The following is a 13868-nucleotide window of genomic DNA, read 5'->3' as shown; positions in this document are numbered from 1 at the left end:
AGCCCCCACCTGCTGGTGACCTGCAGGGTCCTGGGAGCCAGGACTGAGCGGGCACAGAGGCCAAGGAGGAAACAGGATGTGCTGCGGAAGGCCAGGCACACGGCAGACCCCCAGGCAGGGAAGTGACTTCATTTCACACTCTGTCCTCCGCACTTCCGTCCCTGGCACTGGAGGGACTTAACCCTGAGGGGGCCGCGCTCCCCCAGGCTCTGGCCTGGATGCTCCAGGCAGCCAGGGAGAGGAGACCCGGGCTTCCTCCTCCGCCACTGTTTCTCCCCAATTCACAGCGGAGGGAACTGAGCCCCCCAGGCTGCACCAGACAGCGACTGCAGCCTCCCCACTAGACCGAGCTGCACAGGGAGGGAGAGGTTGACCTGCCACCAGGAATGCGGGGAGGGCTTCCTAGGATCAGAGGCAACCATGCGGGGCCAGGAAGGATGAGCAACGCTTGGCAGACAGGAAGAGAGAGGAACAGCATTCTGCCCACAGGGAACAGCGTGGAGAGAAATGCTGCATGCTGTGCAGAGGCGCCTCGGATGCAAGAAGGGATCTGTGAGGCCAGACGTGAGGAAGGGGTAGGCTGGGCCAAACCTGAGCACCTGGGAGAACACACAGGAGGTTAGGGCTGCTCTGCAGGGGGTGACGTGCCACCCTGGCTACGGCAAAGAGGCAGTCATGACCAAGGCCGGTGTCAACCAGGATGGCGTACAGGAGGCAGCAGGTAGAAAGCTACTGGGAGATTCCTCTGGGGCCCAGGGCTTGAGGCCTCACCTCACCCCCACCAGGCCCACGGAAACTTGCTTTCTCTGTAAAAAAGAAGTCTGTGTTGGCTGTCAATCACGAGGCCAGGCACCGAGCGCCAGGCTGCCCGGTTCCAGGCTGCAGCGCCAGCAGCTCTGCGACCCCGACGGAAACGCTGGGCCTTTCTGTGCTTGAGCATCCTCCCGCCACGCAGGCTGGACGGCCCCATCCCAGTGCACAGCCAGGTTCGGAGGGCCATGTAGCGGCCCAGCTGACCCTCAGGGAGGCTGAGAGAGGAGACCAAAACCACGTGGCATCGAAATCATGGCACCAGGAAAATTCAGGTGAGCCCAGATGCCAGGCCCCACCCACCCACCAGGCAAAACAAGCCCGGCCCTGAGACGGCAGCCTGCCAGGGGCCCCCCCCCCGCCCCCGACCGAGCAGCGGGGGCAGCACAGGCTCCGGAAGGGAAGTAAACGGAAGGGAAGTAAACGTCTCTCCCTCTTCCTGCTGCCACTCCCCGCAACCCTGACGCTCCTGACGCTCTGTCCAGGGAAAGTCCTGCCGAGAGTGGCATCCTGCCTCACCCACCCTGGGCCCAGCTGCCCTGCCAGCCCTGTGCAGAGGCCCAGAACCCTGCAGATCCCGGCCCAGCCAGCCTGGGCCGCTGGTGCTGGGACTCTCCACAGAAGCTGCCCGGGCAGGGCACCTGACCCAGGAAGATGGGCCTCTGTTACTGACTGCCTCAGCACCCATCAGCTCCACACTCTGGCTGAGGAGACGTGATAAGCAGGATCCCAGGAGACGACTCCGAGCCCGAGGCTCAGGGAAAGGCCAGCCAATCCTGTGCTGGGGTCAGGAACACAGAGCCAAGGCCATGCAAGCAGGCAGACCTGGCATCCAAGTCTGGCTCACCACTGACCTTCATGTGTGACCTTGGCCAAGTTATGAACATCTCTGAGCCTGGTTCCTTTATCTGTAAACTGAGGGTAATGTTGACTTCTACATCCTAGGGACATGGCGAGGATTACAGGAGACAATGTAGGGAAAGGGCCAGTACTTAGTAAACATCAGGAAATCTTATTTATTCCCCTCCCACCATCAAGCCGACCCCCTCTCTCTATCCTGAAATGTGACATGTCAGAAGAACAATTATATCCCTCAAAAGGAAGGAAATTCTGACACGCACTGTAACAGGGGAGGGTCTGGGGGACATGCTGCCCAGTGTTCCAATAAGTCAAACACAAGAGTAGAAAAGAGGTGAGTGGGGACAGGGAGACAGGCCCCCGGAGTGTCACTCCACCTGGACTGACTCAGGAGGGCAGCCTGCGGGAGGAGGAAGGCCAGCCAGCTCGGACGGGTCTGGAATTCCAGTTTGGAAAGATGAAGAAGTTCTGGAGGTGTCTCCATGGTGATGACTGGCAGGCTAACGTAAATAAATATGCTGGACGCACAGATTCAGTGTGAATTTTACGTGTTTTATACATAATCAAAAACTAAGATGTCATTTTAGAACTTTCCGTGATGCCCATGCTATGCCTGTGTCCACCCTTGGAGAGTCCAGGGCTGAGGCGGGACAGAGATGGCGAGGGCTAAGGGCACCATGGGGCAGGGGCTGGGGCGGCTGGAGATCCAGAGCTGCCTTGGGGGCTTCGTGAGGAGGTGGCCCTGGACCAAGCGGGCACCAGCCAAGGCGTGCCCGGGTCCAAGGCAGCCACCTGCACCTGCGCCCACCAGGGACACAGACAGTAGCCCCGCTCGGACCCACACAGGTGCACACACGCTGCCCCAGGCCAAAGACACCAGGCTGTTGCCCAGCACCAGGCCCAACCAACACAGCACCCCGCAGCCACCCAGCACCCACCAGGAAGGCAAACTGCAGCTGGACACCGTCTCTGGGACAGGAGTAGGGACAGGCACAGGTGAGGAAGAGGAGGAAAAGGGAATTGCTGCTCACTGGGCACTCGGACATCGACGGGACCCTGAAACATGGCCCTGCGAGGCCCACAGGCTCCAGCTGGACCACCTGAATTTCCCTAAATTTTGAGACAGAATCTCATTAAGTTGCTTAAGGCTTTGTACGTTTCTGAGGCTGGTTTTGAACTTGAGATCTTCCTGTCTCAGCCTCCCAAGTGGCTGTACTTACAGGCGTGCACTACCACACCCAGCTCAAATCTAAAATTTTTTGAGCCCCAAGTGGAAAATTCCACAACAGATCTCCTGTGACAGGCTGAAGTCAAAATGTGGGTGCATAAAAATACTTTGGGCTCTGTGCACGATGTATATATGAACACAAGTGAATGTCAGGCTTAGATCTGATTCCCATCCCCAAGGTGTATGCAAATGTTTCTAATCTAAAATCTGAATACTTCAAAGGCTTCAAATCTAAAACTTTTTTTTTTTTTTGGTACCAGGAATTGAACCCAGGCAGTTCAGATGATGAGTGCTGGAGCGGTACACGTGGCAAGGGAGCACTACACAGCAAAGAAAAGAAAGAGACTGCTGACACATGCAGCGGCACGGGTGGGGAGCGGACACGGGGTGAAAGAAGCCAGGTTAAAACAACTCATGTGTATTACCCATTTATACCAAACCCAAGGACAAGCAGGTGTGGTCCTCAGAAGGAGGTCGGAGAGGCCACTTATGGGGGAACAGTTGGGGAACAGACTGGGAAGGGGCACCAGGGAGCCTCTGTGCTACCGGAAATGCTCTACAACATGACCTGGATGAGGGTTTCAGAGACACACCTGTAACCGTTCATCAAGCTTCGACCTGATTTACAACCTGAAATTATACCTCAGTTAACAAAATAAAATAGAAATAGCTAAAAACCCCACTCTCCTTCTCTGAGGATGGCAGCGAGGTGACTCTGGGAGGCTGCATGTGGCAAGGCCCTGGCGCAGGTCAGGTGGTGGCTACGAACAGGGCTGGGAATCAGAAGGACCAGGGCTCACATCTGAAGCTCCTTCGGCCTAGATACGGGATTTCTTCCCTTTTTTTGGTTTTGCTGTTGTTGTTGACCAGACTTTTTGAATCAAAAAAATAATCTGTCCTTACTGTCACAAGTCACAGATGTCACCCTCCACCCACTCCTTAGGCTCCTTCTGCACCCTTTCCTAACTAAAAGGCAGGCCAGGCGTGTAGTGCACACCTGTGACGGGGCCGGAGGACCCGCAGCAGCTCAGCGAGGCCCTGTCTCTAAATAAAATGTGAAACAGGAACCCCTAGGTCCAATCCCTGGTACCAAATATATACACACACATGGGAAAGGTGGGGGTCTTGGGGTCTCTCGGTTCCCAGGGAGGTCTCGCATCTGAGCAAAGGTCTGAAGAAAGCGACGTGGCACGCTATGGGGCGTCCCAGGTGAAAGGGACAGTCGAGGCCAGGTCCTGGGGTACTCCTGGCGCACTGAGCAGCGGGTAGGAGCGTGAGTCTGGATGTTGGGTGGGGCTGTTCTGGAGGACAATGGCTTACACAGCAAATAAACAGGGAGCCACCGGGTGGCTTGGGACAGAGAAGTGCCCTGATCTGACCCTCTGGCTCAAACAAGACCACCCCAGCTGCTGGTGAGAAGAGGTGGTGGGGACAAGGACAGAAGCCCCCAGAACTGTTCAGCACCTAGTGCAATAAATACAGGTGGCGCTGGGTGCTGGGGTCAGCACCTGGGCCACGGAAGGGGAAGGGGCTCGTGCTAGGTCCACTGGGAGGTGAGACCAAGGGGACCTCCTGACCCCTCAGTGCTGCAGTCAAGAAACAGAGCCGCCAGGGGCAGCGGAGAGGGAGCGGGCGCCATCAGCCCTGTCGGGACAGGCGGAGGGAGGAGGAAGTGTGGGCAAGGCTGGACAGACAGACGGAAGGCTGCGGTCTCTACCCGGCTACAATCACAGAAGGAAGCGGCAGGGCTTGCGGTCCCTGCAGAGAAACAGGAACCCGGCTTGAGGTTCGCGGGGGTCGCTCTGGAAATCAACGCCAAATAGAGAGGGGCCCAGAGAGGAGGGCGGACACTCTGCAGGCCTCACCGCCCACAGAGCCCAGGCCACGGCCAGGCTGCGCTGCTCACAGGCCCCTTCCCAGACACAGAACTGAGTTCAGGGGGAGCACCTCGTTTAGAGCCAGGAAGGCCAAATGGGCCGGGGAGGGGGCAGGCAGCCATGACCCAGCCCGGCCTACGGCTCCCACCTGTCACCCCGAACACGGTCTATGGGCTCAGGGTCCCCACCCAGCCTGGGAGTCCCCAGGATCCCCAAAGGGTGACACAGAACTCTGGGTTTCTAGAGGTGAGAGCATGACTCAACCCAGACGCCATGGATGTCTGCTTAGAGGAGCATCTGGTCTTTTTAAAGTGAGCTGTAATTCACATATCATAAAACTCACCTTTAAACACACAACCCAACGGGCTTTAGTATGTTCACAGAGTCATGCACCCTCACCACCATCTAATCTCAGAACATCAAACTCAAAAAGTAAAACACAGAACATACGACCCAGCAAATTCACCCTGAGATGTCCAAGAGCACTGAAAATAAGCACCCAGGGCTGGGATTATAGCTCAGCGGTAGAGCGCTCACCTAGCGCAGGCAGGACCCGGGTCCGATCCTCAGCACCACATAAAAATAAAGGCATTGTGTTGTGTCCATCTACACCTAAAAAATAAATAAATGTTAAAAAAAAAAAAGAGAGAAAGAAAATAAGCCCCCAGTAGAGTTGGGCTGGGGATGTAGCTCAGTTGGTAGAGCGCTCGCATGCACAAGGCCCTGGGTTCAATCCCCAGCACCACAAAAATAATAATAATAATAATAAGCACCCAAATACTACCATGTGATGCCATAGCAGCCAAACGCCTACTTCGAACAGCCAAAAAGTAGAAATACGCCAATATCCAGCAACTGATCAAAAAATGAACAAACTGGGATCTATCCACACAACGGGCAGTTAAGGTCCACCAAAAGGAGCCAGGTCCTGGTACATGCTACTACCCTGTGGCTGGACCTTGAAAACACTATGCTAAGTGAAAAGAGCCACATAAGAGCCAGCCACAGTGGCACATATCTATAATCCCAGCAGCTTGGGAGGCTGAGGCAGAAGGATCTCAAGTTTGAGGCCAGCCTCAGCAACTTAGCAAGGCCGTAAGAAACTTAGCAAGACCCTGTCTCTAAATAAAATATGAAAAAGGGCTGGGGATGTGGCTCAGGGGTTAAGAACCCCTGAATTCGATCCCCGGTACCAATAAGAGGAAAGTAAAATGAAAATGCTTCACTGTACCTTGTACGGGTTTCCAAAAACAAAAGGTAATGAGACATTCCTTGGCCACCACAATGGCCACCTCACGCACCTGCACTGCTGTGCGATGAGGGCCGAGTCTGCTCCTGTGTTTACCGTCCAGCTCCTTCTCCATGAAGGTCACGTGACACCATCGCATCCAGCACAAAGAAAGGTGGTGGTTCAAATCAGAAAAGAGCGGGTGGGGAGGGAAATCGGGCCACCTCATCCCCAAGGAGCCTGGATGTGGCCAATTCAAAGGGCAGCCTCCCGGCAGTCAGGGCCGCGTTCGTGTTGAGAACTGGGCAGGGTCCACCTCTGTGCCAAACTCCTGACTCCCACAAGAACTGGGTTTAAGAACTTCCCGGATTTCAACAGTGCCACTATGCTGCCCGTATCTGCAAACCAGCCACGCAGCTTCCAGCTACCCAGTGAAGCCCATTAGCAGACACCAGGGGACTCCTCACGGGCAGCCTGGGCTCAACCATGAGATCCAATAACTCCAGGTCACTCAGTCAGCCCAACAGGGTCAACACTCCTGTGCAGTGGGCACAGGAAGCAGAGGCAGGGGCAGGAGAGGCCCAGGGCAGGAGAGGCGCAGGGGCAGGAGAGGCCCAGAGGTCGGGTCCTCTGATACCAGCCCAACACGGCCAGTCAGCTCAGGCACGGTCCTTCCAATGACATCAGCACTGTTCACTGGAGGTCGGCTGACTTTCTAGTATTTCATCATGTTTTGATTTTGCTGGTTTTTGCAAGGGGGGGCGGTGGGCCCCAGGCCCCTGTATGCTAGGCAAGCGCTCTAACGCTGAGCTCGCTCCCAGCCCCTTCGGGTATTACAGTTACACAAAAACTGTGAGTCTCAGGCATCTACACTAGTCTTCTACATATTTAACTTATATTCCAATACAAATAATGTAAATCAATGAGTTAGGGTCTCCCCGTTTAAAAGGGGATCCACAAAAATACACACACACACACACACACACACACACACACACACACACGCTGCATTTATATAAAATGTGGAAACTGTGCAAACCTATAAAGACAGAAAGCAGACTGGTGGGGGGGGGGGGGCGGCTTTTCTCCCAGGAAGCTTTCTCCCTCTTCCACCTCCTCCTATAAGGTCCCTGAGCCCAAGGTGAGACCCTAAGTTACAAGACGACCCCACCCTGGGTGAGCAGGGGACTGCCCTGGAACGTCACAACACAGGATTCCTATCTCCTGGACTCCGTTCATACAACAGTACTAAGAGACACTACTTTGAATTATTAACATTTGGAAAAACCATGAAAACAAGCAATGTCAGGAGTGGCAGGAAATGGGTTTCGCTTATACACCATGAAATGTCAGAGAATATGCATGACAACGTCGGTTCAGAGTCTGGCCCTGACTGGCTGGGGAGGGAGCATAAAAATCTAACACAGTGGTGCATGCCTGTAACCCCAGCAGCCCTGGAGGCTGAGGCAGGAGGCTTGAGAGTTCAAAGCCAGCCTCAGCCACTTAGCAAGGTCCTATGCAACTCAGCGAGACCCTGTCTCAAAATAAAATATAAAAAAGGTCTGAGGATGTGGCTCAGTGATTAAGTGCCCCTGGGTTCAATCCTCGGTACCAAAAAAAACAGTGTTTTAAAAACAAACAAAAAAAGTCTCAGCACAGCCAGGTCCCTTCCTACAAAAGCCCCAGACAGGCCAGCCCTCCCGCGTCCACAGGCCAGGCAGGACTCTCCAGGAGGCCTGCGGCACCACCAGTAAGGGATTGGCAATGCAAGTATTCTCCAGGCTTCAGAGGGCATTCAGCACGTTACTCTTTTGCCCTTGCACAGGTCAGTCCCAAGACTCCTAACAAATCGCTCTCTCCTGGGGCCTAATTCCTGTGTCACTTCACAGAGACAGGAAGAGGAAGCCCCTGCAGCTGGCTGCTGGCTGGGGGACAGTGGATACACAAACAGACCCCTAGCCACACATTCACCAGCCCCCACCTGGGGGCTCCAAAGTCCATGAGCTCCTGCAGTAGACTCTGCCATGAGGGTGGGGAGGGAGTCCCACAAAGACACGGATAACACCCTCAGGGTCTTCCAGGCCTGCCAATCAGAGTCCTGGGGTTCCGATGGAGGGCCACCCGGAGTGGGGTCAATACCAACCTCTGGGGTCCTAGGATAAAGGGTGACGTCACCACAGGGTGGCCATCAGGATATATCCATTAACTCTTTGGGACAGCAGGAGAGGAGTTACTTCCTTCACAGGGTTCTCCAGTTCCAGGAAAAGAAAAGGGGGAAGATAAGTTTCCCTCCATGTTTTCCAAACACAATCTTCCAGAATGCTCCAGGGTCCTCCACTCTGGGACAAGGCAGCGGGACACACAGCCTTCAGGTGGACAGGGCCTGCGGCTCAGCAGGATGCAGAGGCTGGCAGGATCCCAGGTTACCTGAGGACACCAACCCCTCTCCCCCAGCAGGGCCCGGGCCTTGCAGTCTCTTGGCCTCAAGGCCATTTCCAGGGGGACCCAAAGCCCTCCCACAGCCCTCCCAGCAATGCACCTCCCTCCTCCCTCCTCCTGAAAGCCCAGTTCCCAGGAGTCCAGGGACTTCTGCAGTAACACACCCTGTTCCCGAAGTCCCAGGAGTCTGCAAAGGTGAGGGGGGACCTCCCTGCAGAGAGCTCGTGGGGCAGAGCGGGATAAGCCCAGGCCGTTCATGGATTTCCTACAACTGGTATAGGAACGGCTACAGCTCAGCTCCGAGGGGTGCCCAGCCTGGGCCGGGGCACTCTGACGAGAGTCACAAGGCATCTGGGTTCACTGCACGCACAGGTCCTGGAACTTCAGGTTATGGCCAGTCCACGTGCAAACTGCAGGCCCCCCTTCCAAGCCTCCATGAGACATCACCCTTGGCACGCAGGTCCCTTCCCCAAGGCCAACACAGGCGTAGGCAGCAGGGACACCAGCACACAGGGCAGCAGCAGGGTGTGACATAAGGTTGGCATGCGGGGAGCTCACCTCTGTGAGGGGCTGGGTCCCCTGCACCTCATACTGAACCCAGGGTCAGGGACCCCAAATCTAGATGCCATCCAGTCCCCTTCCCCCACATGGCACCACACAAGTAGTCCTTGTCCCTCGGGTGTCACAGGTCTCTCCTCTGCTGAGAAAACATTCCTCATGCCAATAACGGCAGCACCTAGCGCTGGGGATGTCGCTCAGTAGTAGAGCTCTTGCCAAGCATTCGTGCGTCAGACCCTGAGTTCAACTCCCAGTACCACCCAAATACTACCAATAACAGCAGCACCCACTGTCACGCCTAACGTCTAATGAGCACACCCTGCGCCACAGTAACCCAGGCCTCTCTGCGCACTACCTCCTTTCACCCTTGCCACATTCCTCTAAGGGAATTCTCATCAGGCACAGAGAGGTTGTTTGCCACCCGGGGCCACACAGCTAGTGAGGGAAGGTGAAGGACTCCAGACCCTGGTGGTCAGCCAATGCTCTTAGGTCACTACAGGTCTCTCAGAGGTAGAGGATGGTGAGGGGACGCAGCTGTCACAAGTTCCAAGTGCTTCCTTGGACTACATCCCCACAGCCACAGGCCTAGGGAGGGAAACAGCCCTCTCCCAGGCTGTCTGCAGCTCCCAGGCCCACCCCTGTGCCGTGTGCCAAGTGCCCAGCTTTAGGAGGCCTAGAAGGCCAGTCTGAAGCCCCTGGCCTGGACAGGAGAGGCACAGGAGAGGCACAGCTGCCCGCTGGGAGCTCAGAGGCATGATTTGGGGCTATTCTTAGCACACCACTGGCTCCTCTCCCGGAGGCCCAGCAGGCGGCAGGCCCAAGCTTCCCCACGCCCGGCCTGCCATTTCCTGACCCTATGTGGAGGTCCCCCTGGGCCAAGGAGGGGCTGGTGGGCCCAGAGAGAGGACAAAGCACACCAGCTTTCAAATGAGAAGTCCACACAGCTGCCAGCCCACCCCAGGCCTGGGCCAAGTCCCCTGGGCCATGCATCTGGCTACCAAGGAAGCCCAGGGGAGGCTGCATTCAACACCCCACCCCGTGATGACTGGGCACCCGGGCTTTCCACCCTCCAACATCCCCCCACCCCTGGGGGGTTACTGGTCCCCCTGGAAAGACAGACAACTAAGGCCTTCAGTGACTTGCTGAAGGTCACACACGGAGTCAATCTCAAACCCAGCGAGCGCCCAGGGTGGACAAAGACACTCGGCTGCCAGGTTAGACCGAGGAGACAATCTAGAGGTTAGACCAGTCAGGGGTAGGGGTCTGTCCTCGCCCAGGGTTGGGGGAGGAGCCCATGCGGGGCGGGGGCAGGCAGTGGCCCTCATCACTGACCTGCAAGCTGGGTTTCAGGAGGAGAACCCCACAGTCAGGTTCCTCCTTATCCTGGGGGAGCAAAGAACCATTGAAGCCGCTCACCCAGGCCAGGCAGCCATACTCAGGAAGCTCCCAGAGGCCCAGGGAAGACGGGAACCAAAGGCTCAAGGAGGCTGGCGCAGTGGTACATCCTGGAATCCTAGCAACTCCGGAGGCCGAAGCAGGAGGACCTCAAGTTCAAAGCCAGCCTCACAACTTAGCAAGACCCTACGTAACTTAGTGAGACCCTGTCTCCAAATAGAACATAAAGAGGGCTGGGGATGTGGCTCCAGGGTTGAGTGCCCCTGGGTCCGATACCTGGTACTAAAAAATAAATAAAGGTTCCGGGCTGGGGTGTGGCTCAGTGGTACAGTGCTTGTCTAGCCCGCGTGAGGCACTGGGTTCGAGCCTCAGCACCACATAGAAATAAATAAAGGTCTATCAACAACTAAAAACAAATAAATAAAATAAAGGCATTCTGTCCACCTGCAACTAAAAATATTTTTAAATAAATAAATAAAGGTTCAAGGAGGTGCTGCAGGTGCCCCTGGCACAGACCCTGCCTTTAGGGAGTGGGAGGTCAACTGTGGATCACAGTAAAATAGGAAACGGAGCTCTTAGGGTCCTCAAACCCCAAAGTGGGAATTTAGAAAGGAAACCACACCACAGAGCGCCGCTGTCAGACCTTGGTCTGCGCTGTCAAGTGCCACCCCTGAAGGCCCACAGCTGACTCTACATCAGCCAAGGTACTCAAGCCCCGTGTATGTGCCCCTGGGTCCTGTATCTGCAAATGTCAGCTCACATCCACGTGCTCTGCTAGGCCCACCTACTTGTCTGCTTCCCATACAGGTAGGCCCAAATCCCCGCAAAGACGGACATGCAGCGTCTGTGTCCCTGGGTGGCTTGCTCATCCCACAGTTGTCCTGGCCTGTTCTCCTGTACACGTGTCCACTTCCTGTTTCTGAACCTGGGCATGCACACACGTCCCATGCCCACACGGGCGTCCCCACCTGTGCCTGGGAGACCCAGGTCTGTGTATGCCACCTGTTGGAGGTGGGTGGGTATGTTCACTAAGTTACCACAGTGCTGGCCAAAGGCGTAGGGTGAGCTCAGCAATCCCCGGTCCCAGAACAGCACCCGAGGCTGGGTGTTCCAGAAAAGCAGATACCTGTCAGGGATGAGGAGGGAGTGCAGAACCCTAGAGACAGCAGAACCTCACAAGAGGGAGGGCAGAGTTGCCCCAGCCCCCATCCGCCGCCATGCCAACACCAAGGAAGGAGACCACCACAGACACACCGTGACCCGGGGCCTGTCTGCACTCACCGGAAACCCAGTCTGGCCCAGAGCCTCCCAGCCTCCGAATCTCCCCAGCCCCCAGCAAAGGAGGCTTTTCAGAAAGGAAGTGAGGGCTTCCTCCCATGTACCTCTGAACCTCTCCCAGGGCTGGCTCTAACCCCAAACCTCAGGAGCCCCAGGGCAGCTGTGAGAGTCCTGTGCCCAGCCTGACCAGAGAAACCAAATGGGTTTCTAGACCCCAAAACAAAATCTGGAATGAGGGTGGGGCATAAACAGACAGAAGGATCTCCTGGACCCTCCCACTGCTCCCTGTCCAGGCAAGAGTCCTGATCACCAGTAGATAATAAGGAGGGGAGTCTGTCCTGGGAACTCCAAGGCACATCTGCAAAGGCTGCATGAGAACAGCCATCACCCTAGTGACCCTGCAGCCTGAAATCACTCCCATAGCCATTACCAGTGCGGGGCTTCTGGGCATTTCCACTGTTACTGTTCCAGGACAGATATCAGAACTGTGTCAGAGAACCCTCTGTGTGCAGTGACTAGACTACCCAGGACCTCCCACCACCTACAGCCTCCCCAGCATAGCCCAGAGCCTGGCACCTAACAGGTGCTGGGTCACGGGGTTCCAGCTGTTCTGCAGAGAGCCCAGGAGATGGTACCTGGACCTCTGGTTGGGAGAGCAGAGATGCCCAGAAGCTTTCCGAGGCCAGGAGGCATTTCCTCTGTCTCTGACTCCCCCAAGACAAAACCATGCTGGCCACTGAAGGGGCACCACCATGGTGGCCACTTTAAGAAGCCCTCCACCAGGCTCCTTCTGAAAGGTCACTGCCACTTCAGGAAAACTCTCTGAAGTTGAAAATGGACCCTCCTAGGAGACTCAGGCCCTCAGAGGAAGCGGGCCAGACGGAGCCAAGAATCAAAGCCTGTGCCCACAGGTCCTGTGTGTGGACCTCAAAGCCCCTAAAGATGAATCGGGGACCCCATCTCGGGGTATGAGGGGCTTCTCTCCCTTCAACATCTCAGGTCGCTCAGCTCGCAGGCCCAGCAATGAAAAGCGGAGATGTCGCCAGCCAGGACAGGGGACTGGCCCAGTGACCAGACGTACCAAACGACCGGGTCACCACCAGCCCCCGTCGGCCTGGGAGGCATCAATCCCGCGGGGCTGGGTGGGGGCCCAGGACCCTCCTCTCCTGCATGGGGGGGTCCGAGCAGCCCCGGGCTGGGCTGGGGCACGGGGGACCCGGGGCCGCCCTCCCGTCGCCACCCCCGGCCAGCTGCGTCGCTACCTGCCAGCCCGCGGCTCCAGGGGGCATCCGCGCTCCTGCGGCCGGCTCGCTGCGCCCGGACCGGGGGCGCCGGGGCAGGCAGCGGCGGGGCGCGAACGGCGCGGGCTCCGGCTCGCGGCCCCCGACTTCCCCGGCCCATCCGCGGGCCCAGGAGGCTCCCGAGGGCAGGCCGCGCGGGGCCGAGCAGGCGACGCCGGGAGAGCCGAGTCCGACGGCCGGCGGAGAGCGCAGCCAGCGCGCCGCGCGGCTCCCCGCGCCCGCGTCCCCCACGCCGAGGGGCGGACCCCGCCGGCCGCCAATCACCGCCCCGCAGCCTCCGGGCCGGCGGGAGCCCGCGCCCCTCCGCGGAGGGGCGGGGGGCTCCGATTTAAAGACACACTCACCCGAGCAGGTCGCGATGGGCAGCCCCGAGGCGCGAGTCCGGGGCGGGCGCGGAACCGCGGCCCCACCTTCCCTGGCCTGCTTCCTCCCTCCGCCCGCCCGCCCACCCTCGGCGGGAGGAAAAGTTTGGGGCGGGGGAGTCTGCCCGGGAAGCCAGTTCCTCTTCCCTCCTGTTTAGCTCGATTCCTTCTGGAAGATACGCAACCCCGACCTACAGCCTCCCTGGCTCTGGGAGAAAAGCAAATGCTATGGGCGCCACACCCCCTCGAAAACCACAGCTCCCTGGCAGACCGGCGGACCCGGGCTTCCGTCGCCGCTCTCGGCTTTTTAAAGGCAGGCCGAGCCTCGGCGGAACCGAGACGAACATCTGGGCTACAGAATCAGCCTTGCTGTGCTGTGCGACCTGAGCCGGGTGCTTGCCCTCTCTGTGCTTCAGCCTCTCTAGGTTTCTAAGGATGAACACATAAAGAGCACACCGTCGGCTCAATCGTGGTTTTCTCCTAAGCACTGCACTCCCGAGGAAAGACGCCCCCCAACCCCTAGAGGCGAAAGAG

General features: G+C 57.4%; 1 protein-coding gene across 3 annotated transcripts in view; it reads right to left on the bottom strand.

Moving 5' to 3' along the window:
- Positions 1-13570, bottom strand: part of PALD1 (phosphatase domain containing paladin 1) — a 62938-nt gene extending 49368 nt beyond the window's left edge. Inside the window, exon 1 of one of the 3 annotated variants that reach the window (XM_081266918.1) lies at positions 13317-13570. The gene's annotated coding sequence lies outside the window, so the exon portion shown is untranslated. Of the gene's footprint in view, positions 1-12933; positions 13245-13316 lie in introns of those variants that run through there. The other 2 variants (XM_081266917.1, XM_081266919.1) reach the window with 2 other exon arrangements.
- Positions 13571-13868: the final 298 nt, after the last annotated feature.

Source organism: Spermophilus citellus, assembly GCF_964194105.1.
Source record: "Spermophilus citellus genome assembly, chromosome: 15".
Taxonomy (NCBI): Eukaryota; Metazoa; Chordata; class Mammalia; order Rodentia; family Sciuridae; genus Spermophilus; species Spermophilus citellus.
This window is presented reverse-complemented; position numbering and strand designations above follow the sequence as displayed.